Below are 14,979 nucleotides of genomic sequence, written 5' to 3'. Positions count from 1 at the left end.
TTTTTTTTTTTAAGATGGTGTTTCGCTCTTGTTGCCCAGGCTGGAGTGCAATGGGGTGATATCAGATCACTGCAATCTCTGCTTCCCGGGTTCAAGCAATTCTCCTGCCTCAGCCTCCCGAAGAGCTGGGATTACAGGCTTGTGCCACCATGCCTAGCTAATTTTGTACTTTTAGTAGAGACGGGGTTTCTCCATGTTGATGAGGTTGGTCTCGAACTCCTGACCTCAGGTGATCTGCCCGCCTCGGCCTCCCAAAGTGCTGGGATTACAGGTGTGAGCCACCGCGCCCAGCCCATCCTCTCCCCCTTTTTTTTTAAAGATGTTCTTCACAAGTACAGAAACTTACTTAAAAATCAGTGGCCAGCCTTTCATACCAGAAATCAACACTAATAATTGCATTAAAAGCGAATAAAGACCCGCAATTTTAAAATGAGTTATGAAAATATTGTACATGTAATTAATTTTAATGTGTATTTAATAATTGGTAATATTTACTTATCTGTAATTTTTTAGAAGTTGGTTTTCCTCTTCCAGACATTATATTCTAGGGTCACTTTTCCTTTCCTATATGAAGGTAAGTGTTTGAGAAATACAAAACGTCTTTCATCCAGTCTAAGCAAAATTCAGAAGATAAAAGGAAGGAAGTCATTCTAAGGGAAAATAAATTTTATTTCCAATTATCCAGTCTGTTCATATTTCCATTAGAGTTGGAATTAAGAGTTGACTAGGCCGGGCGCGGTGGCTCAAGCCTGTAATCCCAGCACTTTGGGAGGCCGAGACGGGCGAATCACGAGGTCAGGAGATCGAGACCATCCTGGCTAACACGGTGAAACCCCGTCTCTACTAAAAATACAAAAACTAGCTGGGCGAGGTGGCGGGCGCCTGTAGTCCCAGCTACTCGGGAGGCTGAGGCAGGAGAATGGCGTAAACCCGGGAGGCGGAGCTTGCAGTGAGCTGAGATCTGGCCACCGCACTCCAGTCCGGGCGACAGAGCGAGACTCCGCCTCAAAAAAAAAAAAAAAAAAAAAAGAGTTGACTATACTTGCCTACATAATCTTGCATTTATCTTTCCTACCTCAAGAATTTTGTAAGCCTGGCAAGGTGGTTCACACCTGTAATCCCACACTGTGCGAGACTGAGGCAGAAGAATCTCTTGAGGTCAGTGGTTCAAGACCAGCCCGGACAACACAGTGAGACCTCGTCTCAAAAAAAAAAAAAAATTAGCCAGACCTGGTGGCACATGCCAACAACTGCAAAGTACTGTTCTGAACCCCTTAAGTAGGACTCCAAGTAGTACTCAAGAGTCCCAGGTAGTCTCAGCTACTTGAGAGTCTGAGGCAAGAGGATCACTTGAACCCAGGAGTTCAAGGTTGCATTGAACTATGATCATGCCACTGCACTCCAGCCTGGGTGACAGAGCACGACTCCATTTCAGAAAAAAAAAAAAAAAAAAAAAAAAAAAAAAAAAAAAATTTGCATATATAAAAGTGTGCTACCATCCACCTGGATAGATTATTGTGCAGTCACAGAAACTTAGGCTTAGGAAGTGTTTATAATTAAGAATTTATAAACATGAAACATGTTTATTTTAATTACGTTGAGGCAAAAAAGTAAGGTACAAAATTACCTATGCAACATGATTACAACTACGTAAAAGAAAAATAATAGAAAGTAATATATGAAAATGTTAACAGCGATCGTGTTGGGTGACAGAGTTATGAGTGATCTTTCTTCGCTTTTCTCTGTATTTTCCAAATTTTGTGTAGAACGCGTATATGTTATTTTCACAATATAAAAAGCTTCATTCAAACTGAAATGTGTGAGTTTAGTCATATTTTCAAGTGATGTTTAAAAGCATTCTTCCATTTCACTGGAGTTATTTTACATCCAGGCATGAAAATTCAGTTTGTGCCAATAAGAAGGCCTATCCCCAGTTGGTAGGTGTGCTGGTAAGGATCATCTGGATGCAAAGCAATTGTGTGTGGGAAGAAATAAAAAGAGAGGGAATGGTTAGAACAATCAGATAATAGGAGTAATGGAAGAGTATTCTATTTAATATAGGGGTCCTATTGACTGATTTTAGTTTAGTCCCCACAGATGCTATCACTGAGTTTTAATAATCATTATTAGTAATTGGTTCATAAGTGTTTGTTTCCATATCCCACTAAATGAAAATGTTTTTCCACCCTATAACAACAATTTTAAAGAATGAGATTAAAAAATAAAACAAAAACATTGGTGACCAAGCTACTGTGTTTTTATTTTTTTCTGGCGGTAGTTATGAGAAAAGACCAACTGCAAAAATGAGAGTTACTAATTGTAACCCTCAGAAACTTAGTTTCTTTTCCCTTGTCAGTGAAATGAAGACGACAATCCATATTTTATAAGGTAGTCTAGAGAAGTGGCCCCCAAAATCAAGTATGCTCAAGCTAGTGGGTGAAACACTACACACACACACACACACACACACACACACAAACACACGTGTATGTGTTATGCATTATAATTTTATATACACATACATTTATTTATCTACAACTCTGCTGACTCAGTGTTCCATGGAGTGATTGACCTGGGGCCACTGCTTGTTGCGTGTGTCAGATGACCGTGTGTTTCACACAGTCCAGGAAGGACAGTGAGGAAAGGAAGGCAGATCGCATCAGGGGGCTGATGGGGCACCCTCACCTGTTAGGCTGCTTTCACCACATTGTAAGGCATTATGGTTTTCTTGTGTTCGGATAAAAGGAATTGTGGATTATATTATCCGGTGTAACTAAAGTATCCTTTACAAATTGAATGAGCAGCTTAAAAAGATCCCTGTAGTAAAACCACATACTGAAATTAATAATAATAATGTGAATTCAAATGAACAAGGAAATGGCAAAGCCAACATGTCTCCTAGTAAAATCGCCACTCTAAGTTAAGGATAATGACAATATGTTTAAGCTTTGATATCATTAATAGCAAGCATAAAAACAAAGTGAACTTAGAGCTAGATCCTATCATAAACTGATTAGTCAGGATTGTCATAAAACATGAAGCATACTCAATTGTTCTTGTTAAAACATTATTAGTTGTATTTTTTGAAGGCAAATTATCCTAAATAATTATAAGCAAAATATTCTAATTTATTTAAAATAAAATTTGTTTTATATTTATCAGATTCTTTTTAAATCCTTGTTTTTGTGCACATTTTATAATGTATATAATATAGTGGTAGTGTCGAAAATATATATAATTAATCAATGAATATGCATATTTTGTGGATACATGTTCCAAATTGTGAAACTGCTGGGGTGTATGATCAAAGAAGTTTGGCAACCACTGGTTTCAAGGACTGGATCTGAAAATATGTATAAAGTCCCAGGAATAGCACTTGTCATCAGTGGTTGTCAATCTAACGCACTAAGGAAATTCTACTGAGGTGACTGTCAGTGAGAACTAAGAGATATTTTTAAATTCACTTCAGTTTATACCAAGTCTTTATGAACAACCTCATTCTTGGTAGGATATTTATATCACATCTGAGGGCACCAGAGGAGTATCCAGTGATCCATGGGCTAACCCCACTTTTCACCAGTACAGAGAAGAACAGAAGGAGGCATGGTAACATGATGGGCTTGAGGCTGGTTGATTTCTGACTCATCCAGATAACTTATCCAGAGAAGTGACAATGATTTCATTTCTAGTAAAGAAAGTGACAAGTGGTATAAAATAAAAATATAATGTAACAATGCTTAGATAAGCCCAATCGGTGTCTAACTCAGAGAAATTTGGATTTTGGCAATGAAAAACTTTAAGTAAATATAGCAATTGGCTTATATAGTTATACAGCAAAATATTTTTTCTCAGATGAATTAAAAATATCATTTATTGGTCCTACATCTTCTCAGGTAAAGTAATAAAAATTTTTAAAAGATGAGCAATAATAGTTATTTCGCCCTCCATTATTAGATGATTTCAATACAGGATTAGAGGATTTAGCATAGTTCTTCCCCAGCTTTGCCGCAGAACCCCTGCATTCAAGGTACTGTTACACTGAGTGAGACAGACTGTTGTGAGAAAGAGGGAGGAGAAATTCACAGCTAGAGAATATTCAGGACTCACATTTCAGCTCCTGAAGTGTTATCTCATTTAAACGTTTTGTATCTGTTAGGCATTCGTATTTGTAACCTGTTAGGTAAATTAGCAACCTTGTTTCTTTCTTCCCTATCCCCTCCTTATTTCCCCCTTCAACATATGGACATTTAAAAGAAAATCAATAAATGAACAAACACAAAGAAAAATACTTGTTTGGAAAATAATTTTGACCCTGACTCTTATTCTTGAGGGATTAAATGATACAAGAGAGAGGGAAGAACTGGACAAATGTGTCTCTCACCTTTTCTCACTTTCCGCCTTTCTTGGACTCTCCTCTCCATCTACTGGAATGTTAAAGAGAGAAAGTTCTTTGGCCCATACATGGTTGGCTCATTCAAATTCCATATGCATTCAGCTGTGCAACTGGGAGAGGCCCTCTGTTTCCTTGGCGCTTTGGGGAAGCCAACATAATTGGATCAGTAAAATTATTGAAGGTGATATTTGAAATAAACAAAAAGCAGAAAGGCTGGGACCTAGAACAAAACAGTGGTTGAGAGATTTCAAAGAATTTCTTCTGACAGATTTTGGAGGGATGTGTTTTCTAAAATCGTAATTCACCCATCGCTTCTAAACACAGCACAGGGAAACAGCAGCCCCTCTCCCTGTCCAAACGCCTGTGCTGCCGTGTGACTAAACACAGCTCCTGCCACTTTTCCAGTTCTGATTTTCTAGCTTGTGAGAACATCCAGCCATTTAGGGGGTGTCACTCAGGCTTATCCTTTTAATCGGAGCCCTTAGAAGAAATGCCAGTTTGTTTTTGGAGACAGTTAATCTGACGGAAGTAAATTCAAGTTTTGGCAAAGATCTGTGGTAAGATAGAGTGAAAAGCTGCCAAACAGTATTATAAGAAGAAGAAGAAAAGGTACGACCTCCCCAAGTCAAATGCCAGCACACCTACACCAGTTTCAATCAAGCCGTAGAAAAATAAGATATTTTTAGATGTATTAAGCCTTAGTGCTTCTTTGCCCTGAGGGCTGTTTTATTACCACAGAAAGAGCCTGCAATCGCTTTTCCCTGAGGTTTTTATAATTTAATATGAAATGAGCTTTTAGAAAAACTACAAAACAAATCTGAACAGTTACTCCTCCACCTCACCCCACTGACCACAGAGGCCACCATTTTCTCTCACTTTGCTTCATCTCAGAGCCCTTTCCCGCAGCTGTTCAGACAGCTGTGCAGTTCTGCAGGCGTCAGATGAATGAATGCACCTCCTAGTTTGGGTTGCCTATGCCCATCATACTGGCTGAGTTATTGTCACACTGCTGAGCTGACGGCTAAACTGAGACTCCAGACAAACTTGTGGCATCCTGGAGGCAGAGCTGAGTAGCAATCGAAGCCTCCATTGTCAGAGTTACCTGTGGATGGGATCTAGTTGATGCTCTGGTAATACCCCCTTCCTATAAATAAGTAGATTGAAATTCAGGGTGGCTGTGGTGGACTCAACGTCATGTAAGTAATTAAGTGTTAAGTAGAGAGTATGGGTTAGAGCCTGGGTTTAGCCCATGGGTTTTTCCATGTCACCTCTCTGGACGTTTTATTCATACCAGAAAAATAAGAGTGCTCATTCAAGGAACATAAAGTGCTTCTTTTTCCTTCTTCTGCCTCTTCATCCACTGACAGGTCACAGGAGCCCTTCTCATGCCACACTGTGGTTTGTGACATTTCACTCCCTGGAATGCCAAAGAGAATGCTGCCATAAGCATCCCTTTACCGAATTCACTCTGGTCATGGAGCAGAGGGGAGGGAGAGGGCAAGGAAGTTCCGAATAACACTCCCTCCAGCAAAGGAGGAGGAGTGGGGAGTATAGGTGATTGGATTCCTTTAATCCCATGTTACAACTGAAGCCACCAAATGGAGCAGGATATGCTCACAACAGCAATCCCTGTTTGCCAGGAACTATAATTTGAGCCATATGAAACTACCCACATTCAACCATTTTTGACCTACAAAAACAGCAATCGCATATAATTCGACCTAAATGGTACTGAGCAGCCAACTACATGCCAGGAACTCTGCCAAATGTCCATCAGTAACTCAACCCTTCAAATCACCAGTGAGTTCAATGTTTTGATTCTTCCTAAGCAGATGAGGTAACAGTGGCTCAGCAAGGCAATGAGATTTACCTAAACCGTAGGGCTGGGAAGGTAGCATGACAGGATTTGGCCAATTTGGGCTCACTCATTCCTCTCATGTTTTCCCCGGTAGAGGAAAAGAGTGTTCCTGCTGCTCACTCCCCACTTCCTCTCCCTCTCACCTCCCCTCAGTCCTTCCTGCTCTGGGCACCAGCCGTTCCTGCTCATGGTCCATGGTGTTCTGGCATGGAGCCCATGACCCTTACCTCCATAACCCTGCACCATCCATCAAGCCTTCATTGGGAGGTCCCCCTCCCCATTCTCCCACTGCTCTCTTGGGTTTATCCATTCAGCCCTCTGATCCCAGGTCTGGCTCTACCTGAGAAGCTCCCTGCTAGAGAGTTATCCTCCTAAACCCTAGGCATCCACTCCATTCCTTCCACCTGCTGGCTCCCAAATAAAGATGACTTGGGTCTGTGCTTAGGACTGGGCTTCACAGACCTTGCCAGTCAAGTCCCTGGCCACAAGACAGTATAGCCTGGCCCAGGAATCCTTAACCAAGGGTTACTAAAGAGAATTTGAAAGTTAGGTGGCTTTTAAACTTGAGTAGAAATGACGTTTTAATTTTCATGAACTTTTCACTGAAATTTGGCATTTTCTTCCATTTTGAATGGAATAAAACAGTAGAATTCACATACCTATAACTTTGTTACCAACAGAAGTCACAGATATTTTCACTTCCAATTCCAGTTATTGCTGAAATACTGTTACATTCATCACAACTTCCAAATCATAACCTGCCACCAGCTGTTATTATTTTATTTATCAACAAAGAAGCACATCTATTTTAACAACAAAGATTTGCTTTTTAATATTTGGTCATTAAATCTTAACGCGTTTGGGTTTTTTCAGCCTATATATTTTATTGTATATATTTTAAAGCATTTTTCTGAGAAGGGATCCATGGGCTTTGTCAGATAGCCAAAGGGGTCTGTGGCAGTGAAATAGTTAAAATCCCCTGGGCCACAGGCTAAAGGGGCAGTCAGTTAGGGTTGCATCTGAATCCTGCCCCCACCAGCTGCGTGGCCCAGGAAGTAGCCGCTGAGCATCTAAGCCTCACAGGTCTGTTGTGAGGCTCAAGTGAGATGACACCTGCAACACACAGAGCACAGCACCTAGCAGTCAGGCTCCCAGATGCTAACCCTTCTTATGGTTGGGCCATCCCACCCTGTGGTGTCACTGGCCTTACACAGTCCTCTATATCATTCAGAGTTGGATCAGAGGCAGTTGGTGATTTCAAGTTCACTCTTGGTACCCAGTGCTCTTAAGGTCCTTCTCCGTACCCACTGACTCTCATGGAATGTTGACTCTCTCAGAAGCAAGGAGTGATTCTTGGGGATTTCCCCCCATCCAAGCCACTGGTCATCAATAAGCAATCCCTGCTTGATTTCCATGGGGCCATTTCTCTATCCAAAGAGGTAGTTTTTACCAGTGGACTTGGAGTCAGACTTCAGTTCTACCAACACTCACATCCTGTCCTGGAATAGACACTAGTCTGGGTAAGTCCCTTCACTTCTCTGCACCCCCGTGGAAGCAGCCAGGAAATCTCTGGCTTATCCTCTTTTTATAATTTAAATTTTATTTTTTAAATTGACACATAATAATTATACATATTAATGCATAATGTGATACATAGTGATGTATATATCATAGTGATGTGTAGTGCATCATCATATACACTACACATGCATATAATGTGTAGTGATCAGATCAAGGTTATTAGCATACCCATCATCTAAAACATTGATCATTACTTTGTGTTAGAAACATTCAATGTCCTTGTTCTCTTCAACTGACTGTTGTGCAAAATAAATGAGAGAGAGAGTGCAATAGCCCTTTGAAAACTGTGAAGTGTGATGTAAATGTTTGCCACGCACACCTCCCTCTTCCTCTTCTATGCCTTTGTGTTTGTTTTCTCCTCTGCCAGCAGTACTTTTCTCTACCATATTTCCAGGCCTGACTCAAATGGTGCCTTCCCCAGCAATATGCCCTGATGGAGTCGTCTGGGAGATACAATCGTCCTCCCCTTTCTCCTATCACCCCTTTATTTACATCAGTCATTCAGCACTCTTCACTTTCTACTTTACAGCTTCTCTTCCCTGCCAAGTAAGCATTCTGAGGGTAGGATCATTGTCTAATTCCACTTTGTATAAACAAAGCATTCTGAGGGTAGAACCATTGTCTAATTTCATGTTGTATAAACAAAACCTGTTGTATTATAGGTCCCTGCCTAAATTTATGAAAAAATATATGAAAAACTTCTTAAAAATATATGGAAAAAAACCATTAAAACATATGAAAAAACTCATTAAAAAACATTTTTCAAGATGCTGAAGATAATTCCTGCCCTATAGGAAGGTTAATGGGGAGATAATAAATAAAATCATGGGATAGCTCAAGTGCAAAAGCATTATCCAAACACCATACTCTGAGCTCTGAAGGAAAGGCAAACAGTGAACTCCGTGGGCTGGGGATGGAGGTATGATATTGTAGGGAAGGCTTCCTGGAGGAGGTGACTATTGCCAAGAGATGAGTAAATGCTGGACTGATAATTTGAATGAAGCAGGAGGGACAGGTGAGGTACTAAGCATGGAGAATTACACAAAGAGAAGACCGAGACTACGGTACATCTCTTCATTCTTTCATTTTCTCTTTCCATCAACAAATCTTTAGCGAAGACCTGTTCTGTCCCAGGAAAAGCCCTAGATAAACTCAGATAATGAAGGGCAACTGATGTGCCATGACAATTATTATTGTGATAGTAAGAGTGTAGCTGTGTCTGTAGTTCCTACCAAGGGCACCACTGACGCAGGAATTCTGGATTGTTGAAACCTGGCAAATGCCATATTTAGTGGGGGCTTTTCATGAGCAGACCATGTTTCTGCACAGTGATAGGTGGTCATGAGTGACACCAACAGACTTTTCATCCCTGGGTGACTCACAGGACACAGGGACACTCTGGAGGTTAATGGTCACTGCAGCTGTTACCTTTGACACAACACCTATGGCAGATGGTTTTAGATTCCTCCGAAGAAAGAAAGGCTCTTTTCTAATACACTTGTTTTGGGATCCTTAATTATGCATTTTCGTAACTAGTTGTTCTTTTGTTCCAACTATGCACCAGACATTTTCTGTTAATCATCTCATTTAAAATGCTCAGTGATCCCATGTGAGGTGAATTTCTTCCCCCCACAGTTTACCAACGAGAAACAAAGACAGATGTTAAGTAGCTTTCCCAAGGTTACACAGTTTGTAAATGTTAAGCTAGGTTTTGGTGCAAAGCTGGTGTTTTGTTTTTGTTTTTTAACCACATAGTTCTATATCCATGCCTTTTCATGTTACACTACTTTTGTTAAAGCTTCTGGACATATGGGGTTGGTTGGAGACATACTTCACATGTACATACTTGTCACACCCAGAGAAAACGTTCTAAAACTGAAGAAGAAAAATGCTGATCAGGTCTATGCTGGGAAAAGTAATATGAACCTAACATTTTAGAATGGATTCTTTAGAATTCAAAAGGACTAATAATAAATATGATGTGGCCATTATTTTTGGTGAGCAATTAGAATAGCATTATCTTGACAGAATTGAATTTCCATGAATGGAAGTAGGAAGAGTACTTCAGAATCTGGCACATCTTCACTTTTATGTTTGAAGTAGGCACTGGAAACAATGTTTTCCTAAAAACTTCAAAAGCCCACTTATCGTTGGAAATTTGTTCACGGATATATGTAGCTGTTCTTTGGCACTGTTTTGTAGAATGCTTTAATATTCCATTTCAGAGGCTCTCTAGCACAATCACACCAATTCAGCCTTCATTCATTCACACATTTAAAGAATTAATTTAACGTTGCACAAAGAACCATTTGAAATCCATAGGACTTGTAGCTCCCGCCAACTGAGTCATGAATATACTTATATTTCTTCTCATAACGATGTGTTTGTTGAGCACAGATGTGTGTGTGCACAGAAGGATAGCACAGATCTAAGTCTATGCGCATGCCCACATACACATACACACTTTTGCATTCATAGGTACATGTGCTGTGGAATTGCCTTCTAGAGGTTGATTCATTCATTAAATACATATTACCTGGCACACCCCATGTGCATCTCTTCTAGACAACTGCATGGCATTCAAAGGATCCTCAGATCCAGTCTATTAATGGAAAGAAGCCAGAGGAAAATAAAATACTAAGTACCCAGCTGAGAAGTGCTGTTACTTAATCTATGGTAAATGAGTGGTCAGAGTTGTAGAAAGAACAATAATAGTACTCATGGCCTCATACCAGAAGAAGCCATGTCTTTAGCTGCTAGTGCTAGCTGCCATCCCCTGAACTCTCATCATGTGCCAGGCACTTTACAGACATTATCTCTGGTTCACATCCTTCTTCCTAAGGTGAGAAAGCAGACATTAAAGGACATACCTAAGGATACACAGAAGCTGAGGACAGAAGCAGAATCCACACCCAGTTCTGCAGGCTGCAAAGTCCTCACACTTTCCACTCCACCCATTGCTCCTCTTCACTCCTTTACTCCCTTTCGCTCCTCAGAAAAAACAGGAGGCTTTCCTGTAATGGAATAAACCGAGGCTCACGGCTGGGGCTATGCTTTCCCTTCTTGTGGCCTCCACAGGACACACACATGGGTGCCAGGGGATGGAGCTGAGTGGCAAGTTTGGGAGGATGCTAATAAGAGGGGAGAAATTCCAGACTGGGAATAAGCTGAGCTAGGAGGGGCTGGGCAGGCATTGCCAGAGAAGCCTGTTGGTGTCAGGGACTTTGCTCTGTGCAGGCACACATGGTAGGTAACGAGGCACTCCCTCAGCCTTGGAACCCTCCATATCTCTCATGGCCCCAGGAAAGACCTAGGCTCAACACAAAGTAAAATAAAAATGTAAGGCCCTGTCATAGGACCTCTGGGGCTATGAAGGTGGACCAGCAGCCTACACAGCAATAGGTGGCTCTCTGATATCCCATATTCACACCTCCCATAGATAGTACTGTCTGTGATTCATAATGTTGTATATATTGATGCACACACATTTTCATATACATGTTAGAGATAAGAGTGGTCGACATCATTAGAAGACAGCTTATTTATAAAACAACATCCTTCTGATAAATTTTCAGTGGTAAAAACTGGCGTTGGGAGTACAATTTATTTTTTCTATTGTTAAATCAGAATAATGTTAATTTTTCTTGCTAAAGTACTTAAGTGCCCTTATTTTGTTTTTACTAGGCATATTTTGTTGTTGTTGCTGTCGTTTTTGAGACAGAGTCTCGCTTTGTCACCCAGGCTGGAGTGCAATGGTGTGTTATCGGCTCACTGCAACCTCTGCCTCCCAGGTTCAAGTGATTCTCCTGCCTCAGCTTCCTGAGTAGCTGGGACTACAGGCGTGTGCCACCACATCCAGCTAATTTTTGTATTTTTAGTAGAGGTGGGGTTTCACCATGTTGGCCAAGTTGGTCTCGATCTCCTGACCTCAAATGATCTGCCTGCCTCGGCCTCCCAAAGTGCTGGGTACAGACATAAGCCACTGCGCATGGCCTGTTGTTGTTGTTTTTGAAGGAGTTGGAGTTGATTTTGTAGGAGAGATATTAATGGTGCCCTTCATATTAAACGATGATTGTTTGATGCCTTAGACCTCAGAAAATTTAAAGTTTAGTAATCCAGCTTAACACCTTACATCATAAGGTGAGAACGTTTAAGCAGTTTGCGTGAGTGCCCAGTGAAGCAGTGGCAGGACCTCCTGACCAGCACAATGCTGGTTGGGCGTTATGGCAGCACAATGGCTGTGAAGAAAGCATGACGGAGGAGTGCTTTTCTCCTCCTCTTTCTCTTCTTCCTTTGCTTTATTCTTATTCTCTAAGAAAAGTGAAGTACTAGGCTTTTATTTTCTAAATAAAATTTTTATTTTAGAGTAGTTTTAGACGTACAGAAATATTGCAAAGATAAGTTTCCATATACCCCACACTGTTTCCCCTATTATTAACATCTTACATTAGCGCATACAGTTGTCACAATTAATCAACCAATACTGATATATTGTTATTAACTAAAGCCCACACTTTATTCAGATTTCCATAGTTCTTTTTTTTTTTTTTTTTTTTTTTTGAGATGGAGTTTCGCTCTTGTTGCCCAGGCTGGAGTGCAATGGTGCAATCTCAGCTCACTGCAACCCCCACCTCCTGGGTTCAAGTGATTCTTCTGCCCCAGCCTCCCGAGTAGCTGGGATTACAAGCATGCACCACCAGGCCTGGCTAATTTTGTATTTTTAGTAGAGACAGGGTTTCTCCATGTTGGTCAGGCTGGTCTCGAACTCCTGAACCTCAGGTGATCAGCCTGCCTCGGCCTCCCAGAGTGCTGGGATTACAGGTGTGAGCTACCACACCCTGCCCAGATTTCCATAGTTTTTACTGAATGTCTGTTTTCTTTTCCAGACCCCCATTAGGGACACCATATTACATTCGTTGGTCATGTGTCCTTAGGCTCTCATTGGCTGTGATAGTTTCTCGGAATTCTTATTTTTGAAGACCTTAACAGTTTTGAGGAATACTGCTCAGATATTTTATTGAGTGCCCCTCAAAAGCGGTAAGATTTGTCTGATGTTCTCTCATAATTAGAATGTAATTGTGAGGGGAGGGAAACCACAGAAGCAAAATGAAATTCTCTTTACATAGTGAGTCTCCATTTTTAACATAAGTAAAACACCTGGCACATTGGGTATACAGCAAGTACTCACTAAATATAAAGAAATGTCAATAAATGTCAGAATCTTCCTCTCCTCCCTTTCCCAGGTCAGTTTGGTAACCAGAAAATCATTTACATATGAAATATCTTTACTATGTGTCAGTTCCTCTCCTCTAGGAAAGGTGAGAACCAGAGAGAAGGCAGGCTTGACCCCACTGTGTGCCCCCAAAAGGTAACCTCTGTGGTATGTGACAACAGGCAGGCTCTCTGCTGTGTGCTCTTGGTGGGTTTGGTCTGTGGGGCAGTAGCAGGAGTTCAGAGTGAGAGTGAGATGAGATATTTGCTCTGAGCTGGGAACCCCCTATGTTTGGTTGACACGGGCTGGCTGCCTCCCCCAATGCAGGCCCTTGCACTCAGCCCTGTTCACAGCAGCAACCCTCCCTGGTTCTTTCCCTGCTCCTCTCCTTCCCCTTCAGGCTGAGGGGCATGATGGTGCCTCCACGCTGCCTATCCAGGGATCTGCATTTTCTGTGACTGGTTTCCACAAATCCTGCTTATAACCCTGTAAACTGTTTCTTTATTTAACTCTCCTCAATTGCCCATTTTGAGTCATTTTCTCACCAGGGTCTTGACCGATAATGTCCCCTATATAAATTTGGATACAGAAGAATCGAAGGGGCTTCTAACAGGTCAGGTAGTCAAATAGCATCTATTGAATTGTGACCTAATAGGATGGTTTCATATGTTTAGAGGATGAATCACTGGAGCAAAAACATCTATGCTACTGTTCTCTGTCTTTCTAATGCTCTTCAGAATGACCTTTGCAGGCTTTTCCATTTATTTTAATGATGCTGCCATTACACAAAATATTTTTGGAATTCTAGAATCCCTGCTTGAAAATTATATTTAGAGACAGTTGAACTTATAGTGATCTTACCAAACTTGATTCCTCCTTTCTTCATCAACCTGAGTTTTGCATCACTTTCAACTATTTCCAAAATCAAACTCAACTTCAAAGAGTGAAGATTTTGCTGGTGATTATTTAGACCAACAAGGCATAGTTTCCACAATATTTTTTTTAGAAATGAAAGAAAAGAGAGGGTTCTGGAAGTGTTAAGCCACGGCAAAATTTGAAATAAGTATAGAGCATACATAGGTGGCTACTTTAGGATGGACTGGATTCACTTACATGCATAGATTCTTCTGTGTTTGTTTAAAAATTTGTCATTAGACCATAATAACATAGTGTTTTATAATTCAGGTTCTGAGGTCTGACTGTCTAGATTTAAATTCTGGCTTCATCATTTATTATCTGTGTGTGACCATAGGCAAGCTGTGTAACCTCTCTCTGCCTGGAGCTTCTCATCTGTAAAATGCAGACAATAAGAGTACCAATGTTGTAGGGTGTTCTAATAATTAAATAAATTAGTATTTGTACAGCATTTTAAATTGTGCTAGAACATAGGAGGAAATCAATTATTAGCTATTGCATCATAAGTCTTGATTAATGACCATTAATTTGCAGCAAATTGGTGCTGTAACTATATTTGTATAACTTCTTAGTTTAGTTGATGGTAGTTATCTTCATTAGGCACTACTAACATGTAAAAGCAAGATTTGTTCAGAGATGAATAAAGTGAAGAAATATGCTTATATTTACTTTTTTCTTTTTACCACCAAAAATTGAGTGTTCTTTAAAAAGAAAAAAGTCTCGGAAGAGCTAAAATTTCTGACAACATTCGACTAAATAAGCCCCAAGGCTGGGAAAGGAATTAGCGTTGGCTAATTCACCAATTGTTATGGACCTCAGTCCCCCACATATGCCCATGCAGAGGGAGAAAAGTGAGAAATATCATTAACAAGTGTATGTGTTACGGTAAAATGACATACATAGAAATTGATTTTTTTCTAAATATTTCAAATAAACACAACATTTTATAATTACTCAATGACAGGTTTTCCTTTTAAATTTCTAAGCTGTAGCACACTCCTGGGATATAAGTAAATACAC

This window comes from Rhinopithecus roxellana, chromosome 1 (genome assembly GCF_007565055.1).
Source record: "Rhinopithecus roxellana isolate Shanxi Qingling chromosome 1, ASM756505v1, whole genome shotgun sequence".
NCBI classification, from domain to species: Eukaryota; Metazoa; Chordata; class Mammalia; order Primates; family Cercopithecidae; genus Rhinopithecus; species Rhinopithecus roxellana.
Note: the sequence above shows the minus strand (reverse complement) of the source record.